General features: G+C 35.6%; 1 long non-coding RNA gene across 1 annotated transcript in view; it reads right to left on the bottom strand.

Annotated features, from left to right (window-relative positions):
• Positions 1 to 21,571, bottom strand: part of LOC126008255 (uncharacterized) — a 505,884-nt gene that overhangs the window by 484,169 nt on the left and 144 nt on the right. The window lies entirely within an intron of this gene.

Here is a 21,571-nt window from a genome sequence, read left to right as displayed (position 1 = left end):
GAAACCCAAACACAATCATGTATGTAATAAAGTTGGTTAAATAAAAAAAAATTTAAAACTATGTTCCTAGACTTTGCATTAGAATTGTCCAGAGAAATAAAACCAATATGTGTGCTTGCAAAAAAAAAATGTATCGCAAAAACCACAGAGTCAAAAAGGAAAGAGAGGAGGGAGGAGACAGAGAGAGAGAAGCAATTTGTCCCCAAGATAGGGGTGGGAGGTTAAGGGGTGAGAGAGAAACAGTAGACATCGCTGGTAATGGTGACAGACAGGATGCACTGATGAAGAACATTGTACATTGTATGATTTAAGCCCAACAATGAACAAATTTTTAACCACAGTACTTAAATAAAGCAATTAAGATTTAAAAAAATAATTTTATTGCTAATATAAAGTTTTTGTTTCTGCATATTTAAAAACATGTTTCCTGCTATTACCTACAATGACTTCTACAATTATATATTGACTTATCTCATTAAAAAAGATCCAGGTTGGGGCCGGCGAGGTGGCACTAGATGTAAGATGTCTGCCTTGCAAGGGCTAGCCAAGGAAGGACCGCAGTTTGATCCCCCGGCATCCCATCTGGTCTCCCCAAGCCAGGGGCAATTTCTGAGCACTTAGCCAGGAGTAACCCCTGAGCATCAAATGGGTGTGGCCCGAAAAAAAACAAAAAAAAAAGAAAGAAAGAAAGAAAGAAAGAAAGAAAGAAAGAAAGAAAGAAAGAAAGAAAGAAAGAAAGAAAGAAAGAAAGAAAGAAAGAAAGAAAGAAAGAAAGAAAGAAAGAAAGAAAGAAAGAAAGAAAGAAAGAAAGAAAGATACAGGTATGGAAATTAACCAGTGTCCAGTGACAAATGAATGAACATCTGTCACTGGATGTATGCAGATACCTAGAGTATCATATTAAGTGAAATAAGGCAGAAAGAACAAATACTAGGATTTTCTTATCTGTGAAATAGAGACACATGCAGAGAATAGATTGTATTGAACAATAATCAACCCGTGGCCTGATTTTGTTATTAGTATAAAACTTATAGTGGGAATTTGGATGGAGATAAAATAAAAATGGAACCAGTGAAGACCTAAGAACAGTGATGGAAAGTCTAGGACATTTTGATAGTATTGGGATGCCATAACTTTCTACATCAATACTATAAAATTGAACACTATTTTAACCATATCACCTAAATTTATTATTTTAAAACAAAATTAAACTTATGAGTTCCTTATTAAAGCATTTACTCTACAGTAGAGAAAACATATAGATAAGCCTGAATTCTTACCATGTGGCAAGTATCTAAATGTATTTCAAAACCACTGAGGAGCTAACCTGAATAAATTTCCACTGATCAAAAGGTAAACATCAATAAGTGGATTGATTGACACCCACTAAGGGAATTGTTTTATTATTCTATCCATGCATTGTGTTTGCTTCTGTTACAATTTAAGTGATCATGATCATCTCCTCAAAATAATTATATTAATTATAGTCAAAAGAAGCATTTGACTTTTACCTATTCATTTAAAATAAAAATGGAGGGGAGGATAAAGCATTGTATCATGACTTCACTACATAATTGTGCCACCCCCCCCAGGAGAAAAATGGTCAATGAGAGACACTTTTCTTTAAAAAAAAAAGTTTAGGGACCAGAGCAATAGCGCAGTGGTAGGGCAATTGCCTTGTACACAGCTGACCCAGGACGAACCTCGATTTGATCTCCAGTGTCCCATATGGTCCCCCAAGCCAGGAACAATTTCTGAGTACATAGCCAGGAGTAACCCCTGAGTGTCACCAGGTGTGGCCCAAAACCAAAAATAAAAGTTCATAGTTTATACATGAAAATAAAAGTTAATAAAACTATAGTATCACCACTTTTGAAACTAATTAATAGATCTAAGCTGCTCACAGCTGCATTTACAAACAGAAAACACACACACACACAAAACAAGACTCCTACTGCATGACATTAAACCACCTTGCTCATCCTTAGCCCTTCACATAATTGTCACATTCATCCAGCAGGTCTCCAAACACAGCCATCAATTTATAGATCACTTAAAGTACAGAATCACCTGGAATCCAATCAGTGAAATTTAGAAGGCCCAACCTCTTTAATGAATAAATTGAAAAACAGAAATAAAGGTGGAGCATAGAAACCAAAGATCTACCTAAAGCTATTTGTGCTGTGAAATTTACTGAAATTCCAATTCAAATAAGCAATTTCTTTTTTTTTAATTGAAACCATTGTGATTTACAAAGTGCTTCATAGTTGGCTTTCAAATATACAATGAATCAGGGTCAATCCCACCACTAGTGTCAACCTCTCTTCACCAATGTTCCCCAAGAGTATCCCATACCATCCCCACTGTCCCCAGACTACCAGTATAACAGGTCCATTTTAAGTTTAGATTGTTGAAGTTTGGGTCTCTTGATACCAATTTTGTTGCCTTTGGGCTTGGATATTTAGTTCTGTCCTTTTTTAACACCACCAATGTACCTGAGACTACTTGGTTCCAGGCCCCATCCTTTCATATTTGTTTTTTTTTTCTTCCACTCTTTCCTTCTCCTTGTTATACTCTGGGGCCAAGGATGATTTAGACACTTTGTACTTAAACCACTGCATTTCTTCATGCAGTTCAAACAAGCAATTTCTAAAAAAAAAAAAATTATATAAACATAACGTATAACCTTTTTGAGATGAGTAGAAAGAGTAACACTAGATCCTATAATACACTCTATGATGTAATTTTTCCATGCAATAAAGGAATTTTGTTTTATAATCTTTTGAGTTTTTTCACATTTACAAACAAAAATATAAATAAATGAGGTTTTAATAAATTCTCATATTTCTTTAAAAATAAAGTGGTAAAATGGGAGTAGAGGATTTATTGGTATTAATTAATTTATTGGCCATAAATTAATCTTTAAAGCTGAGGGATAAGATGATCACAATACAGGTTTGTTTTCTTTGAATGGATTTATAATGAACTATGATTAAAATTTAAGGACCAGAGAGAAAGTACAGCAAGTAAGGTCTTGCACTGGCCAGCCTAGGTCTGATTCCCAGCATCCTGTGGGATCCTTAGAGGCCCATCAGGAATGAACCCTGAACATAGAATCAGGAGTAAGAGCCCCCTGAACACTGTTGGGCATAGCCCCCCAAATCGAACAAAGATGTAAATATAAAATATAAAAACACCTGGGGCTGGAGCAGTGGAGCAGACAGTAAGGCGTTTGCCTTGTACGTGCTAACCTAGGTTGGACTGGGGTTCAATACCCTGGCGTCCCAAATGGTCCCCCAAGACAGAAGCAATTTCTGAGCACATAGCTAGAAGTAACCTCTGAGCATCACCGGGTATGGCCCAAAAACAAATAAACAAAAATATAGAAATGCCTAATGAATATAATGTACTCAGGTAGCTAATATAAGTTACATACAAAGATTATTTTGTGACTTTATGGATTAGAACACAGTTACTTTTCATTTTATCTATATATAGTATACATATCTATGAACATATATTTGTGTATGCACGAAATGACATGTCACAAGCTACTCTATTCTTATGAAAGCTCTTGTTTGGGAAATACTCTTATATATCACAAAAAGTACTGAGGACACCATGAATTTGGGGAGATGGATCCCCCCAGACATATACACAAAAGGCATTATCTCATATAACATGGAGCTGAATTTGCATGTATTATTGAAGATATGGGATGTGGAGTCGAGGATAGTAAAGTATATCTCAGAGATATGTGTATGGAAATCAGAAAGTAAATCATATAACCACCTCTGTGAAATTTTACTTTAGCAGTTATTTATATTTTAAAAATATTATGAAGGTAAGCTGGAGAGATAGCACAGCCAGTAAGGCATTTGCCTTACTAAGATTGATCCCCAGCATCCTATATGGTCCCCAGAGCCTTCCAGGAGTAATTGCTGAGTTCAAAGCTAGGAGGAACCCCTGAGCTCTGCTATCGTGTGACACACACACACAGACACAGACACACAGACACAGACACAGACACACACAGACACACACACACACACACACACACAAAACTAACAAGATTTATAAAGGCATTTAAGGGTCAGTGAGATTTCCCAATGGTCTGGAATACATGCATTGCAAATATGAGACACAGGTTCTATCACTGGCAACATAAGGTCCCCGGTACCATATCTGATATCCTAGAAGCCTTACAGCACCACCAGGCATGAACAGCGTTGTTAGACTGGAGCAATCCTCAGAACAGAACTGCTTCATTAAATACTGATAGAGGTAGCCCCTAAAATCCCCAATCCTCCTGGGTCTCCTCCTACAAAAAGAAAAAAATCTCATCACTACAGTAAAAAGTCACTGAACCATTACATTCCTTTTCTAGTAAATTAACTATGTGGGTTTTTTTTTATCACAAATCATAAGAAATATAAATGCTTTCATGGGTGTTCAATTATGTAACTGTCTAATTTTTTTCCAGCTAGATGTGTGCCAATCTAGCTGAAAATAAACAAGGTCAACCCCATGCATTTAAAAATAATGCTGTCACAGTGTTTTGTTTTGTTTTGTTTTGTTTTTTTATATTGAAACTGTTCTCAGAGGGAAGGTTTTTCTTTTCTTATATTTAACAGCAACTTCCACCTTTATTTATTTTATTTTACTTTATTTTTTTTACATTTAACCTTTCACTGCAAGAAGGAAAATTTCAGAACATCTTCTGAGTAGACAGGGTCAACCAAGGTGACCTGGAAAGGAAAGTTGAGTGTTCCAGTGAATTTGGGGTCTGCTGTGGGAAACCAATTCCGTGAGTTCCACAGTGAGGATGTTCATTTTTTTTTGACTCATTTTCCTTTGATTTTGTGTATGAAGGGAAAATTTTGTTCTAATTTCTCGTCTCACTGTTTGTTCATTTTCCTGTTTGTTTTTCCTCTAACACAAAATTTATTCTAAAAAAATTCCAACGCAGTTGAATCAGCACCTTCTGGTTATATCTTATCTTCCACTCCGCATAGCATGTCACGGGGCCAACTTGGAGGTCTCTCCACGCGAGCCCAAAGTCTTACTCACCAGCAACATTTTTTCTTGCAGTGGCATTGACAAATTCGTGCTCTTATTTATCTTAGATCTGTCAGACTACCTCCATGGGGATTTCCCCAGTATGCCTCAGTCTGTGAAGACCACTTTATTGGAACCAAATAAAAGGAACCAAGTCAAATGAAGACCTGTGAAGTCGACTAGTACATTCGGCTAGGCTCTGTGTTTCTCCAAATATGCAATTTCTCATTTCAGGCTTCTTGGTTTTATTTCTGCCCAAGAACTGAAAAGATAGAACAGAATGAAAAGTTTTTACCCTGAACAACTTTCTCATATAACAACTGAGAATAAAGTTATAAAAGTACTTCTATCCCCTTAAGAAATGTAAATGTGACATTCCTTGTCAGAAGGCTGAGAACCTGCCATCCCTTATTTCAAATTGGGAAACTTTATTCTAGAAGACCAGTTACAAAACTCAAGATTTTAAAGTCATACTTTCTTTAAATTACTAGGTAATAGGAAACTTGAATATCTACTCCTTTCTCATTAAATTCTCTCAGCTTTTGTATTCCCTTTCATGGTGCATAATTTTCATTTATAATTTCTTTGAAAAAGTTAATATTCTGCTGAGATAAAAACTCATTGAATTTTTGCAGCCCAGGACACGAAAGCAAGCACTTTACTTCTGCAGAAGAAAAATAAAAGTTTTTAAATTGTCACAAGAAGTGCTTTGAAAAAAAAAAAACTGCACGAAGCTAATCCTACCTATCCTTGAAAGATGAAATGATAACTGAAATTTGTAGTAGGAGCTATTTTTTTTGAAAAAAGTAAAAGAAAAACTGTCAAGTCGAACTTTCTATATCAATAAATTGGTTTTTCCTTAGGAAGCATACCTGGCAGAGCTCAGAAAACAGTCAAGAATTGAACCCAATATCCCCTCCACCCTACAAAGAATGTGCTCTATCCCTTGCATACATAAACAATAAAGAAATTGGCAATAAAATGTTTGTACTAAAAAAGTACTGCCTTAATTACTCTCCTGGTATCCAAAGATTTATATGTACACAACAGTTTTTCTCAGCTTCTAATTCACCCAGATTTCTTAATAGTATAAGAATGTTATTCTACCTTTTTGGGTGTTCAGGAGGATTAAGAAATTCCATATCCACTGCTGGTGGGAATGCTATCTAGTCTAATCCCTATGCAAAGCAGTAGAGAGACTACTTGGTAAACTCAGAAATGAGATGCCCTGTCACTCAGCAATCTCACTTTCCGGTCTCTATCTCCAAGACATAAAAACCATCATCCAAAAAAAGGCATATTCACACTGTTATTCATTACAGCACTCAGTATAATAGGTTAGAGTTGGAATCAAACCAGAAGTCCTACAATAGATAAGTAGATCAGGAAGACGTGGATCATATATACAATGGAACACTACAAAGCTGCAAGGAATGATGAAATCATGCACTTCATTGCAACATGGATAGAATTAAGATATTACCATATATACTCGAGAATAAGCCAACCCAAGTATAAGCCAACCACCTTAATTTTACCCTAAAAACTGGTAAAACTTAGTGACTCGAGTATAAGCTGAGGTCACTTATACAGCAGCACTGGTAAATTTCCAAAGTAAAAATATATACATAAAATAAGTACAATAATTAAGGAATCAGTAAATAAATAAATACATGGCTACATTTACAATACATGATTGTTTGATATACTGTATATCATTAACATACCGCATTAACCCATGGTATTCAATGGCAACTTTAATAAAGTGAATAAACCATTTAAAGACAGCAAAGCATTGTAATAAAAATGGTTAAAAATCCTAACTCCTTATACTCCAAAACCTCTGGTTATGAGGATTCAGGATTTATAAACTTTTATTTACACTACTTTACTGCCTTCACTGGGTTTTTCACTTAATTAAATGTGCCTTTGAATAGTATGAGTTCAATCATTCAGTGGCATACAGTTCAGTTCAACCGCCTACGCCCTCAGCTCAGCCGTGACTTGTGGACTGAGCTGAAGCACACACAAACCCCCCTCTCCCAAGCGGATGGCAGATGATGACTGGAGACTACAATGATTGAAGACTTTAGTCTCCAAATCAAACGCACCAAATCAAATAACCTGTATGACCCGAGAATAAGCCGAGTTCAGGTTTTTCCATACAAATTTTATGTGGGAAAATTCAGCTTATACTCGGGTATATACAATATGTTAAATGAAGTAAGTCAGAGGAAGAAGAATAAACATAGGATGATACCACTTCTAGAATAACTGCTTGAAGAAATGTAGTAGTATAAAAGGAGGTTATAGAGAAGTCTTTTGGTCTTAGTATAGTGTGAGGAAAAGGAAAGAAATTGATTGGAGGACAAACAAGACAAATATGAAATAATGGGGTACAGGGGCCAAAGTGCCTCAATGTTCATCTGTGAAGGTAAGAAAAGACAGAACTAAATGTCCAACTAAATTTTGTCACAGAGTGAACAACAATGAAATCAAATTTTAAAAAACAAACAAATAAATAAATCATTTGATATGATGACAGACTGGAGCAGGTGGAAGTAAAATGGGGTGGACTTAAATATTGAGGGAGGAAGGCTGACACTGAAACACTATATATCTAAAACCCAACTATGAATAACTTTGTACATCACAATGATTTAAATAAAATTTTCAAAATAAAACAAAACCTCCATATATCCTTTCTAACTGGAAAGTAAAAGGGTTAAGACACTTGTCTTTCATCCAATGGACTCCAGTCTGATTCTCACCACTGCATATTGTTCCTATAACACTGTCAGGAATTACCTCTGGGCATACAGCCAGGCATAGCCCAGGAGTATCTATTTGTGTGTGCATAAAATAAAACAAAACAGAAAAAGAAAAAAAAAGAAATATTCTTCCTCTCATTACTCCTACCTGAAGCCTGTCTTCTTTTTATTTTTCCAGAAAAAAAAGGATAGTGTTTAGACCATTTTAAGGAGTTCCACATTTGATTGATCTCAGTCATTGGTGATCCCAATATTTACATGGTTCCCAGTTACAGTTCAAATAATTTCCTTCTCAGGGTCAGTCATGGGTATTGTGACTCAGCATTATTTTCTCAAAATATTTTTAAAGGTAAAAACCTGCTACTTTGTCATTGTTCAATGCCTTGAAAAATTTCCCAACATCTAATAACTCTTCCAGTGGTACTGCTTTCTCTCTTCTGTATCCTTAGAGATAAAATACTTTTTCATTCAACTCTGTTTAGCCCTTATAGGGACCTTTGCAGAATGCTTGAAGACAAAGCTTATCACTAGAAGGAATTGACTTCAAGATAAAATTATAAGAAATTCTAAATTCAGTCCATTTTCCATGAAGACAAAATTAACAACTCTTCACCAATATTTCAGCAGTGAAAATATTCCAAAATATTCGGATGAAGGTGGAACCACAGAGTTTGTGAAGAATGAAAAATAGCTACAGGGATGTAGCTTTTATAAAATAGCCTGTCTTCCCAAGATCAGATGGAAACAAAGCAAAATTACAGCAGGGAGACTGACCTGGGTTCAATTCCAGAATCCCATATGGTCCAGAAAAATCCTCCAGGAGTGATTCCTACGTGTATATAGGCAAGAGTAAATCTTAAGTACCACTAGGTGTGTCTATAAAACAAAACAAGCAAAAACTAAATAAAAAAACCAACTATACAGATTTCTAAACCTCCCCAATATAGAAACATTCACATTAACTTGAACAATGAAAAATCACATTTGCCTGGGGGGCAGAGCAATAGCACAGCAGTATGGCGTTTGCCTTGCATGTAGCTGCCCAGGACGGACGGTTCGATCCCCGACGTCTCATTCTGAGTGCATAACCAGGAGTAACCCCTGAGTGTCACGGGTGTGGCCCAAAAACCAAAACAAACAAGCAAATGAAAAATCACATTTACCAACAAAACTGTGTACACATTTCTATTTTCACACACACACACAAAGTACAGTTCTGTAGGAACTTGCAGCTTCTTAACAATCTACAAGTCTTTATCCTTAGTAATAGGTTAAATATCTTGACAATCATATTGGACTTATTTCTTGGGCTTAAATGTTTGACTTTAAATCTGATTTAAGGTTTACTACATCAGTGATGTAGATATGACAGCACCTATCTAGGAAGAGCCTGGTTACAAGTCCAAATCCCTGGTGTCCTATATGTACAAGTTGGACAGTTCTGCTTTTTGAATGTAGAAGCTCTGCTATCTGTGAACCTTGGCAATGCAATTTACTTCTGACCCCAATGCATTGGGTGTTTATCTGTAAAACCCTCATCACAGCAACAAAGAAGGGAAGAGGGAAGATAAAAATATAAAACTATGATCTCACCTATTTGTAGAATCAAAAGGACAGAACCAAGTTGATAGATAACAGATTGTTCATTGTAGAGGCAGGGCAGGGGGGTATGAATGAATATAGGAACAAGAAAAGTATAAGGAATCTAAAGGTACCAGCTTCCTAATACAAAAAAAATATATGATCTGGGTGTGACGTGATAGAAGATGGTGCTCTCTGCAATACTAGATTGCACATTTAAAGTCACCGAGGGAACTCATCTTAAAAGTTTTCATCACAAGTAGAACTATTACTCTGAATAGTAATGGATGCTAAAAAGACTTGTCATATCGATCATTTCCTAATAAATGAAAATACAAACTCATTATACCATGTTGTCTGCCATGCAGTTATCATAGCTCAATAAAAAGTCCCAATCATCAAACTGTGCACATGATCATTTTAAATATAAAAACATGGGTGAAAGCAAATAGAAAGAAAAATTTACTAAGGTCTTTTACAGTAGAAACACAGGCAAAATTCCAGCAAAATTATAGGGCTAATGAACACTACCACCAAACTAACTGACAATTATTGAATGTTTTACATAAAAGCAGCCGAAAACACTCTTTTATCTAAGTATGAAACAGATTTCTCATTGCAATAATTTTTTTAGGAAACACATTTTTTAATTTTACATAAGATTTCTTTGATTACAAGCAACCCCAAAAATACCCTAAGTACAGGGTTTAATCCACCTCAAGTTGAACAAATCAGTTTGGTTCTTCCTTGAGTAAGCCCAAAAGGAAATGCTCTCTAGTTTATTTGTTTGGTTTTAAATTTTAATTGCTTTATTTAAGCACTTTGGTCACAAATTTATTCATTTTTAGGTTTAAGTCATACAATGTATACCATCTTTTACCAGTGTACCCTTCTGGTCACTATCACTGATCTCTTCCATTTCCCTCCCTGCAATAACTTCTAATAAGAATTCTTTGGCCACTGATATCATAGTTTGCATATGTCTTGTTTTGTTAATCCCCATTAAGATGATTTTTGTCTTTGTTTTTTAATGTTTTGATTGTTATTATCTGGGCACAATTCTCTTTCAGTTTCTCCTGAGTAGTTTGCTGAATTTCTTTAATTTACTAACTTTTGTACTCATGCACTGTTATATTTCCTTAATTTTTTCTATCATTTATTATTTCCCATCACACTTAAACTTCAACAATAAACTGGAACATTTGATGTTATTCCATAGGCTCAAGATATTCTTTTGTTCTTTCCAAGTGGCATTTTGTTCTAGTCTTTATGTTTATATTTGATTACTCTTTCTTTTGTTTGTGGCACTCAGGGTTTACTCCTGGCTTTATGCTCAGAAATCACTCCTAAACCCTAGTCAGCCATGTATGACAAATGTCATACTTGCTGTCCTATTGCTCCGACCCCAATTGATGCTTACTCTTTAACTTTTAATTCTCTGACATGTTTTTGCACAGCTATTCTTATATTAGGTTTGTTTTATTTCAAATACTGTCTTTCTCCATTATAAAATCTTGATCCTCTCTTTTAAGATTCCTTTTTATCTCCTAAGAATTTCTATTCAAGTATCATTTATTCTTACTTTGGTGGTTCCAACACTTTTATATACTAGACATTTTATTTGCTAACCATCTTTTCTACCTTATTTATGATCTTTTTAAATTAAAATTTTTAATAATTTCAAAGTTACAAAGTTGTCCATAATTGAGCTTCAAACACACAGTGTTCTAGAACTCATCTCCTAACTAGTAGTATCCACTTCCCTTGATTCATGCCCCCAGTTTCCCTTCTGTACTCCAGTGTTTTTCTATGCAGACTTTGATTTTAGGCACTGTGGTTTGCAATATTATTAGCGAAAGGCAACCTTCTTTCAGTACCTAGTTCTTGTTCAGAGTAATTACCTCCTGTTATCATTGTCATTGTGATCCCTTATCTGATCCAAATGCCATCATCCCCACCTCCATTATGGCATGCTTTCTATCAAAGACAAGTCCTAATATCTTTGGGTTTTTTTGTCTTTGGATATTATTTTCCCACTATGTTTCCACTCATTTGTGAGATATAAAGTAACTTTGTAAAATAAAAATATCCTGGTCCTTAAGACTTAAGGAAGGCAACCATTAGAACCATTAGATATGGCGATGAGTCATCAGAAGGAAATGTAGTTTGTCTACAATAACTCTGACTATAACCAGCAGAACTATCAACCATGACTAAAGAGAGGTGTACACTCTTCATTTTTCCTTCTCTTGAATATTAAGCTTTTCTGGTCTCTTGGTCCTTTCCTGGGACTACCAGTCCATCCTGAGCTATTCTTTTTTTATTTTATTTTTTTGAAATATTTGTTTAGCTACGTCAGGATGTTTTATGTTTTGATAGGTAGCGTCTTCTTTGAATGTGAGGAGGTTGGGATATTCATAGGTCCTGAACATCTTTCTATCTAGGTTAGAAGAAGGCAGCTCTTACTGCCTGTTTTCAACTAAGCTAGTTCTCTAAGCAGAGACATAAAAACATCCACACTTTTTTTTTAGCTATAATATACAAACTCCACTAAATTCACAAGCAGATCATCCATTGAAAAGTTTGTAAATAGAAAACATCTCGTTTAAAATGGTAACATAAACATAAAGAAAGCTTCCTTAAGATTATGACCTTACATAAGTGGCATTATTAGAATCCCCTGCAGCTGTTTAGTGAAAGTGTTCTTTTTCTACTTCTTCCTGTTAATTTTTTTTCACTCATCTCTGCCAAGAAAATTTACTACATTTTTTTCATTATTTTCGTGTGTCAAGTGGAACTTTTTCATCCAAGTTTCACTGCGCAGACCCATATGTCTCTTCTTTCTTTTCTTTTTATTTTTTTTAAGATACCACATAACAAAAATGTTTCTCTTATATTAATTTTGTTACTCAGGCAAAGTAAACCATCACTCCTCGGTATGTCGTATAAAAGCCAGAAGAGTAGTGACTCACACAAGCAGCGATTTTATTTAAAACATTTGCTCTGTGGTCAGAGTCGATTAAAGACAGATCAGGTTGCCCTCAGAGCTGTGCTGGGTTGGTTGAGAGTGAGAGTTGTTACCACTTGGTAGATAAACCACATTCAGCTCTTGTGAGAGGAAATTCTGCTTGTCTCCTGAATCCCTCCTTTGCCATTGGAACACCTGTACAGAATAGACACGGATCTTCTCATGTAGGGATTTAGAAAGAATCATGGAAGGACCTGGAATATTCATTTAATGGCAAAATATGATCTAGATAGTGACGGAGGATCTGAGTTTCCAAAAAAGCTCTTGGACAGGCAGAAAGCAAAAAAATAAAGAGTGAGAATAAAAAGGGAAAAGAAAAAGAAAATGATAGGAAAAATGGAAACCAAAAGAGAGTGCTAGGATGTTTCTATTGTTCTTTTTTTCTATGCCAGTAAAAGTCTGGAATTTTAAATGATTGCAAATTGAGCGGCTTATGGGTAATCGATTTGGTCTCCACCAGTAAGGGTCAGAAACCCATGACAAGCAAATAATATTTATACAGTTGAAACAAGGACCAGATGAAGCCTATGATGGAAAATTAATCTCTGCTTTTTCAAATTTTTATAGAAAAGCACAAATTCCAACATCTGAGACAGATGCAGTAAGGCAATAGCAGTGGAGAAGTGTGTGCAGGGAAGAAGATACCTAATTATCAGTGCTTATGAGTTTGTGTACTATTTATCTCAGGTCTGTCAATTAAGTAAACCCAATACAGTCAACCAATTAACTGCATTGGCAGATGTCAGTACATTCAGTGTCGAATTTATTAGTCTCCTGGAGGCACTGTTCTTTCTTTCCATAATTTCTCCTTTTGTTTCTCTTTTAAGTCACTATAAAATTATTTTTATACATTTTTGAGGGGGGCAAAAACCACATCCAGTGTTTCTCAAGGCTTTCTCCTAGCTCAGAGCTCAGAGATCACTCCTGGTGATGCTAAGGTGACAATACACAAAGCCAAGATATAAACATTTGCAAGGCAAGTGTCTTTACCCCTTTGGCATCTTTCTGGTCATGTCTTCCTTTTATTAATATTCAAAACAAATTAATGATTTATTTACTTGTAAGACCATTTCTAGAAGTGTTGAAAACAAAAAATATTCATAGACTCTGAAGAATAGGATGAATCATTGTAGTCATCTAGTTGACCTTCTAGTTTGGGGCATAAATATTAATTTCATAACATCTGTAGCTATTTAGCTTATTGTATATGATCAATATAAAAAACCAGGACCACAGCTCAGTAAATCTTCAGACAATGACTTTAACAACAACATGGGGATATATAACAATTATTTCAAATTGACCTTCATTGATGTAAGTTAATTCTATTTGCCTTCGTTTTATTACAACCAATATATGAAGCAAAGTTGGCTGTACCTGCAAGGGGGCAGAAAAAGGTGGAAAATGGGAAACTGAGGATACTAGTAAAGTCATGGTAGTGGTATTGTTGTTTGAACAGTTACTGTTTGAAACAACTATATTATGAACAGCTTTGCAAATCAAGGTGTTATAATAAAAATATTTAAGATGAAAGGGACAAAAGAAAAAAGAACAAGCAGGCTGTATTTTCTGAGGCCTTTTGTGTAAAAGAGTATAAGATTCTATCATTCATTTATTTTAATATCAAAATTTTTCAAAAAGCCTCTATAGGTGAGAAGTAAAGAACAGAGAAATGTTTAGAGAATGGCAAACACAATTAAAGCATTAAAATAGAGCAACATGAGAATCACAAAAGAACTGCCAAAATAAATAGATAATTAGGAATATCATTTACATTAGGAATTGGAGGAAGGGAAGAGTGTTCCAAGCAGAAAGAAAATATGGTTTGATGAGGAGTCTAAATTGGGACTCAAGTTGGCCTCAAAAATTGAAGGGGAGGGTGGTACTCCTGGGATTGGATAATAAAGGGTTGAACTGAGAAAGGCAAAGCTTGAATGGTGAGCAAAGGCCAATCAGGAGTGGGCTTTTCTATATGGGATAAGTGAATTTTCTAGCTTATAGGGAGATCAACAAACTGGAACAAGTGATTTGCACATAGGATACCCAGACTGGATTCTTAACACTGCATGTTTCCCCAGTAGTCCCTAAACAAAATTAAGTGTAGGGAGAGCAAAAAAAAGGAGGGGGCTGAAATTTTAAAGGTAATCAGCTATTAAACACTTTAAAATAAGAGTTGAAAGTATAACTTAGGGACTAGAACAATAGCACAGCGGTAGGGCATTTGCCTTGCACAGGGCTGACCCAAGACAGACCTGGGTTCGATCCTTGGCATCCCATATGGTCCCCCAGCCAGGAGTGATTTCTGAGTACATAGCCACATCACCGGATGTGGCCCCCAAAACAAAACAAAACAAAAATAAATAAAGTATAACAAGTGTAGAGAATAGACTCCAAAGTGATAGGGATAGAAGTTGGAAAACATTAATTTTCAGGCATCTCTGGGATAACAGTGTTGTAGGAGGACATCCTGGAGATTGGTGGGATGATTCTGAGTATATTTTGAGATTCAGATTAAGAGGTCTGCACAACTGAGTTTGCCACCATAGTTGGATGGAGAGCTTTTATATGTGGGGGAAATACTGATATCATGGTGGGGGCAATGTGAAAATTCACTCTAGTGCAGGGTCCAGGGTTGAATCACTGGTCCAGGTTGAAACAATACCGTAGCAATAACAGTATCATAAATCGAGGTGCCTCAAATAAGATTTTAAAAAAATGAAAAGGCCTACAAGATTCACTATGTAAATTAAAAAGAACATAAAAGAAAGGATCAATCACAAATCAAAGATATTTCATCTGAAGGTAACCCACCGATAAATAAAAAACTGGAAATTATTATCAGGTTTACAAGGCAATGTAGGTAACTCAGGATCTGTTTTAGGTAGTCAGAGACATAGTACAGCACACAGGGCATGTGCTTTGCATGCAGACTACCTGGGTTGAATCTCTGGCAACTTGTGTTATCCCCTTTCAGACCCCCCTCTCCCGAAGTGATTCCTGGGACTCAAGTTGTGACTCAAGTTGGCCTCAAACATTGAAGTGGAGAGGTCATGGGACTGAATAATGAAGGGTTGAACTGAGAAAGGCAAAGCTTGAATGGTAAACGAAGTCCAATCAAAGCCAGGAATAAACCCTGAACACTATTGGTCTGTCACAAAATCAAAAAATAAACAAAGCCACAACAAAAATAATAAAAACAATAAAACTTCTGCTTTAAACATTAGTGTTTGAGTTATCTGCTAACCACAAGTTGCTATATTAATCCAGAATTCTGGAAAGAGGCTATATATTTTTTCTCTGGATGTACCTTATTAATCTACAACTTACTAAAACTTAAGTTACAATTAGATATATAAACTTTTTGCATCTTTTTTTTCTAATCGAGGTAACTCTAGTTTTTGAGAGTACAAATGTTTTTGCTTTAAGAATATACAATGTTAAAGTGAATGAATGAGGTAAGTAGAAAGGCTGTCTAGAGTACAGGTGGGAGTGAGGTGGGGAGGAAGGAGATTTAGAACATTGGTGATGGGAACGTTGCACTGGTGAAGGTAGGTGTTCTTTACATGACTGTAACCCAACTGCAATCATATTTGTAATCAAGGTGTTTAAATAAAGATATTAATAAGAAAAAAGAATATACAATGTTACCAAACAATACCCACCACCCAAGAGCCAATATTTCTACTCCACCACTGTCCATCCATTAGACCCTTCTTGTCCAAGTCCCACCCACCCCCATAATATTAATTCAAGCCAATGAAAACGTTTCATTTGATTTCATTAGGACAGTGTTGGTTTTCTGGATTCGTTTCTGTGTACAATGCATGAATAAAATCATATGGTGTTGACCTTTCTCTTTCTCGCTTATTTTGTTTACCATAACTCTTTAATTCCATCCATATTGCATCAAACTACAAAATTTCCTCCTTTTTATAGCTGAGTAATGTTCAGACCAGAACTTCTTTATCTACTCATCTCTTTTTAGGCTGGGTTATAACAGAGCTTGCCTATTATAAATAGCACAACAAAGCATGTAAATTTATATTTTCAAATTATTTTGAAATAAGGTAGACACATAACAGTGGAATGGCTGGCTTATATGGTAGGACACTGTTTTTTTTGTTTAGTTTTGTTTATTTTTTGAGAAATCTCTCATCTATTTTTCATGCAGCTTGAGCCCATTTATATTCTTATTCATACTTAATGAGTATTCTTTTACCTCCACATTTCTGCAATAGTTCTGCTTTGACCCATTTTTACTACATAAGCCATTTTCACTAGGATGAGGTACTCTCTTAGTATTCTTTTTATTGACATTTCACTGAGAATAAGCCATGGTGAGAAAATTTTCAGCTACTTACTAAATATCAGATTTCTTAGATATCTCTATTTTGTAAGACAATTGAATTAGCAGGCTACCCTAAATATTTAAATAAATATTTCCCTTTGTAACTCCTACCTATTTGTCCTAATAGGCTTGTGAGGGACAACCTTGAAAATACTAATCCTGTATAGGATAACCCTCCAAATGTTTAGAAGGAAAAAATAAAAAGATAAAGCCACTCTTTGCCTAGATTACATCAAGTTCTTTGCTTATAATTTCCTACTTGAGCCTAATCCATTGTATAATGGAATTTATTAGTGTCCTAATTTTAAAGTAAAGGAAACTGTCCTCTCTAAGATCATTAGACTATGAAGTAGAAGAGGCAGATTTCAGTTCAGACCCAGGAGACACACAATGACATTCTAAAGGGCTATATTCTATGTCCCAGACCCACCTAAATATTCCTGACATAATAGGGCCTCCCAGACATTTTCCCATTCTGAACATCCCCTGGTAGCTTCTTACTTCAGCAAAATCTCTCCTTAAATGTTGGTTCTTCCAACGGACCCGTTTGATCTGACCAAGGAGCAGTACACCCATGTTCTGGTCAGAAGTCTTCTTAGAATGATGCTGGACATTGCATTAAAATAACCACATCACACTGCTGGCTCATATAAAATTTGTGGTCAACTACTGTCTAGCCAGGGCTCCCACATCCTATACTTGCGCTATAATTTTTTGGCCTAAATTAAAAATGTCAAGATATTTGAAACCTGAGTCTTTTAGCTCACATATTAGTTATGCCTTTCACTCTTGTTGCAAACACGAGTCTGAGAAGTCAGTCTTTTTTTCTAGATCTCATTCATCGAATGCAAGTAATTTAATGTAAAATCAAGATTTTCAATGTCTTAAAAGTGACTGCTAATATTTTTGTACACTTCATATATTTCAATATCATTTCTTACTGTTTTCTTATTTTTAAGATGGAAATTGACATAGCAACAAGAAGGAAGGAGAAATGGCTATGACCTTCTTAGCTCTAAGGTAGTATTTATCTACACTCAAAATTTTGGAAGAGCATCTTAATTTAAAATGATGTTTATCCTTTGATGAGAAGCACTCTCTGATCTGACTCAGATATTGTTTTGAAAAAGTAATAGGCCAACGCAGTTTTTCTATAGCAAACAAGCGCAAAGAACTTTAATATACTAGGCAGAGTTTATGGTTGTGTTTTGCACTTTGTCTGGGCTTTTCTTAGCTAGAAGTCCCTAAATACAGATTATGAGATAAGCACTTCAGTGCTTGTCTATTGATTTTCAAAAATATGATGGGGAAAGACCAGGAAATGGTGATGAGAGAGGAAAAGAAAATAAAGAGTTTTCGTAAGAGATATGTCATGAGTTTTTCATTGAGCCACAGAGAGCTGGAGTGCACTTAGGGCAGAGAAAAGAGCACTATAATAATGATAGTGGGAAATGATAACTCTGGACAAAAACTAGGTGCTAAAGAAGATAAAATGATATGCATGATACCCCTTCAGTAACAGTATTGCAAAGCACAGTATTAAAAAAAGAGAGAAGGATGGGAGGAGGAAGAGGGGAGGCAATGGAAGGGTAGGGCAGAGGGGAGAGGAAACAGGACATTAGTGGCCGGAAATGAGCACTGAGGAGGGTGCACTGGTGCACTGGTGTTGGATATTATATGACTGAAACTCAATCATGGGCAACTTTTAATTGTGGAAAAATGTTTGTATATTCAGATTTCTAATATAGGTGATAAGTTTCCATAAAATAAAAAAGGGAGTTGCTATGAGACTATGCATCCTAGTTCTTAATGGAAACTCAAGAATTTAGAGTTGACATTTACTTATTCCAGTTGATGACCAATATACTAACTTCTTGAATGAAAGGTGCTGAAATGGTAGGTTATTTTCTAAGTACTTCTAGGATGACTTCTACAAAAGTTGTCAATTAGAAGAAATCTATAATACTACCCAGAGGAAAGCCTAGTGGAGATGGAAAGGAGATATATCCTGGACTTGGGCAGTCAGTAAAGGTTTCTGAAACTCTCCAGTCACCTAAATTATCAGATACTAACATGGTTTAAAATATGCCATAGTCAGTTCTCAATAAATTACTTATTTTATCCCCCTGGCTTTCATCCTAAATTATTCATTCAATTGTCTATTATGTTATGGCCCTATTTCATCAATCCTACTCTTCTTTAATAATCAAAGAACTTTTATTTACTTTATTGATTTGGGGTCCACACCTGGCAGAGTTAAGGACTCACTCTGGGCTCTATGTTGAGGGTTCGTTCATGGCAGTGCTTGAAGGAGCATGTAGACTAGAGTGTGGGGAATTGAACCCTGGTTAGCCACATGCAAGGCAACTATCCACTGTCACTGTACTATTTTTTCTGGTACCAAGTATAGAACTTTTGATAGACATAGACCACTTAGATTGAACCTGGCTGAGCTGAAGCAGTTGGTCATGGTGCTATCTTTTAAAGGATATATACAAGTCACTTTCTGCAAGTAGGATGTCTGACTAGGTTCTAGAGAATGCCTGGAAACCACAGTACTTGGAGTTAACAAAGTGGAATTGAGTGTTTCAAAAGTTAAAAGGGCAGATATTTTAATTTCTCTTACTGCATTGAAAGAAAAAAAGTAGAAAGAAATTTGAGGTGGGAGCCTGTGAAACATGAACAGAAGGGTGGACTCAATGGTCAGAGAGAAGGAGATCAATCTGACCCGGAGACCTTCAAAACTGGGCTTCAAGATATCCAGTGAGACAGATCTCCAATGACTGCGGTATCTATGTCAGCAGCATCAAAGAAAACAGGGCTATTACTCTGGATGGGATGCTCCAGAAGGGTGATGAGACCCTCTCAGTTAATGGTCAAGATCTAAAGACCCTCCTGCACTGGGAAGCTGTAGACCTCTTTTGAAAGGCAGGTTACTCCATGTCCCAAAGAATGCAGCACAGGTCACAGGTGAAAAGGTGAGAAGAAAGGACCTAAAGTATGTTTTCAAAGGTCAAGTTAATCACTAACTTACAGCTGCTTAGAAAAAAACTTTTTCTAATTTTTCTAATCATTAAATTTATTGACCAGCTCAGGAAAAATGTAATGATTCCTCTTCCCAGTTTGCAGATGTGCAAGAGGAAATCTAAATTGAATTTCATTTTAATTTGTATCTGCAATACTGATTTGAGTGAGTTTCTCATTACTGGATACTATGTACATTTTATCTTATAAGAACGAATCCTCCGTTTATCCTTATGAGGTCATTTTTCTTATGATTATTATGGCACTTCCCTTTTTAACAATTTTATCACATTGCATACCTGGATATAAAGAGCAGAATCTCAGATAAAATAGATGCCGTTTAGCAATTTAAAAGACAGATATAAAGTCTATTTTTTAGGGATTGTCATTACAGATGAAGTATGCTAATGAAGCTACCAAAATAGATGATAAGCCCTCCTAAAATTTGCTTTTGATTCCATATACAGCAAAAGAAATAACACTATGCCTAACTCAGTATTTACAGTTAATAAAATCATGTATTTATCAATGAAAACAAACACCAATAAAAAAGAAATTTCTTGAGATGATGGTTTTATTTATGACCTTGATTTTGGTGACAGTACCCCCGAAGTTTGCCCATATAAGAAGACATCAAATGTATCCATTACTGGTGACTACTTTTTGGTTAGAATGGAAGATCAACAGTTGAGCACTTACTTTTTGGGTGTGAGGTTTCGACCTTTAGCCCCAGCCCCTCCAAGAAATACATGCAGGTTTCATGATATCAGTTAGATTTGGATAAAGCTAATTTTGAACAATGCAAAGAGGCTGCTATGAATTCTTTGCTGTGTTCTTTGCTTATCTCATCCTCCAATCTATTGCCTAAAAAAGGAAGTTCACATACTAAAAAAGAAGGAACGGGGCTGGAGTAGTGGCACAAGCGGTAGGGTGTCTGCCTTGCACTCACTGGCTGACCTAAGATGGACAGCATTTCGATCCCCCAGCAACCCATATGGTCCCCCAAGCCAGGAGTGATTTCTGAGTGCATAGCCAGAAGTAATCCCTGAGCATCACTGGATGTGGCCCCAAGACATAAATAAATAAATAAATAAATAAATAAATAAATAAATAAATAAATAAATAAATAAATAAATATGAAGGAACAGAAAGATACCTGTATCTGTCTTAGCTTTGCTGATCCATTCATTTCCAGTGTCATTCACATAGAAATAACTTTCTTATTTTTAGTTAAACCCCTTTTATTTTGACTTATATGCCCTGCCTGAAAATATTTTTATTCCAAATTCAAAAGATACCTACCTAAGATTCCTATATCTTTTATCCGAAAAGTGATGAAAAGTGCAGTGGAAGAAACTTTCCTATGACACATACAGGAGTATTATCCTAGAAAAATGCAGTAGAATATGATGGACATTAAATAAAGGATGACTTTTGTTTTTGCATAGCTTACTATTGTTCTTCATGCTTGCGTATTTTTATAAAATGAAGACCAGAATACCCTCCCAAAAAAGTTGGCATAACTACATTGGTTTTACTAGATTGAAATCAAATTCTTGTAAGACAGAAAAGCAGTATTAAAAAAGATTAACAGAATTGCAAGAAAAGCTTTGTTTTTTTATAGTTATGGTTAGAATTTTTACATTAAGATGAAGTGCTCGTAAAATCCTCTTCATACTAATGTTATAAGAAATCTTGTGTTGCTAATTCTTGCTCACTACACAGAGACAATACTGAGTATACTGATGTCCTGAGGTTCTA

The sequence above is a fragment of the Suncus etruscus genome, chromosome 1 (genome assembly GCF_024139225.1).
Source record: "Suncus etruscus isolate mSunEtr1 chromosome 1, mSunEtr1.pri.cur, whole genome shotgun sequence".
Lineage (NCBI taxonomy): Eukaryota > Metazoa > Chordata > Mammalia > Eulipotyphla > Soricidae > Suncus > Suncus etruscus.
This window is presented reverse-complemented; position numbering and strand designations above follow the sequence as displayed.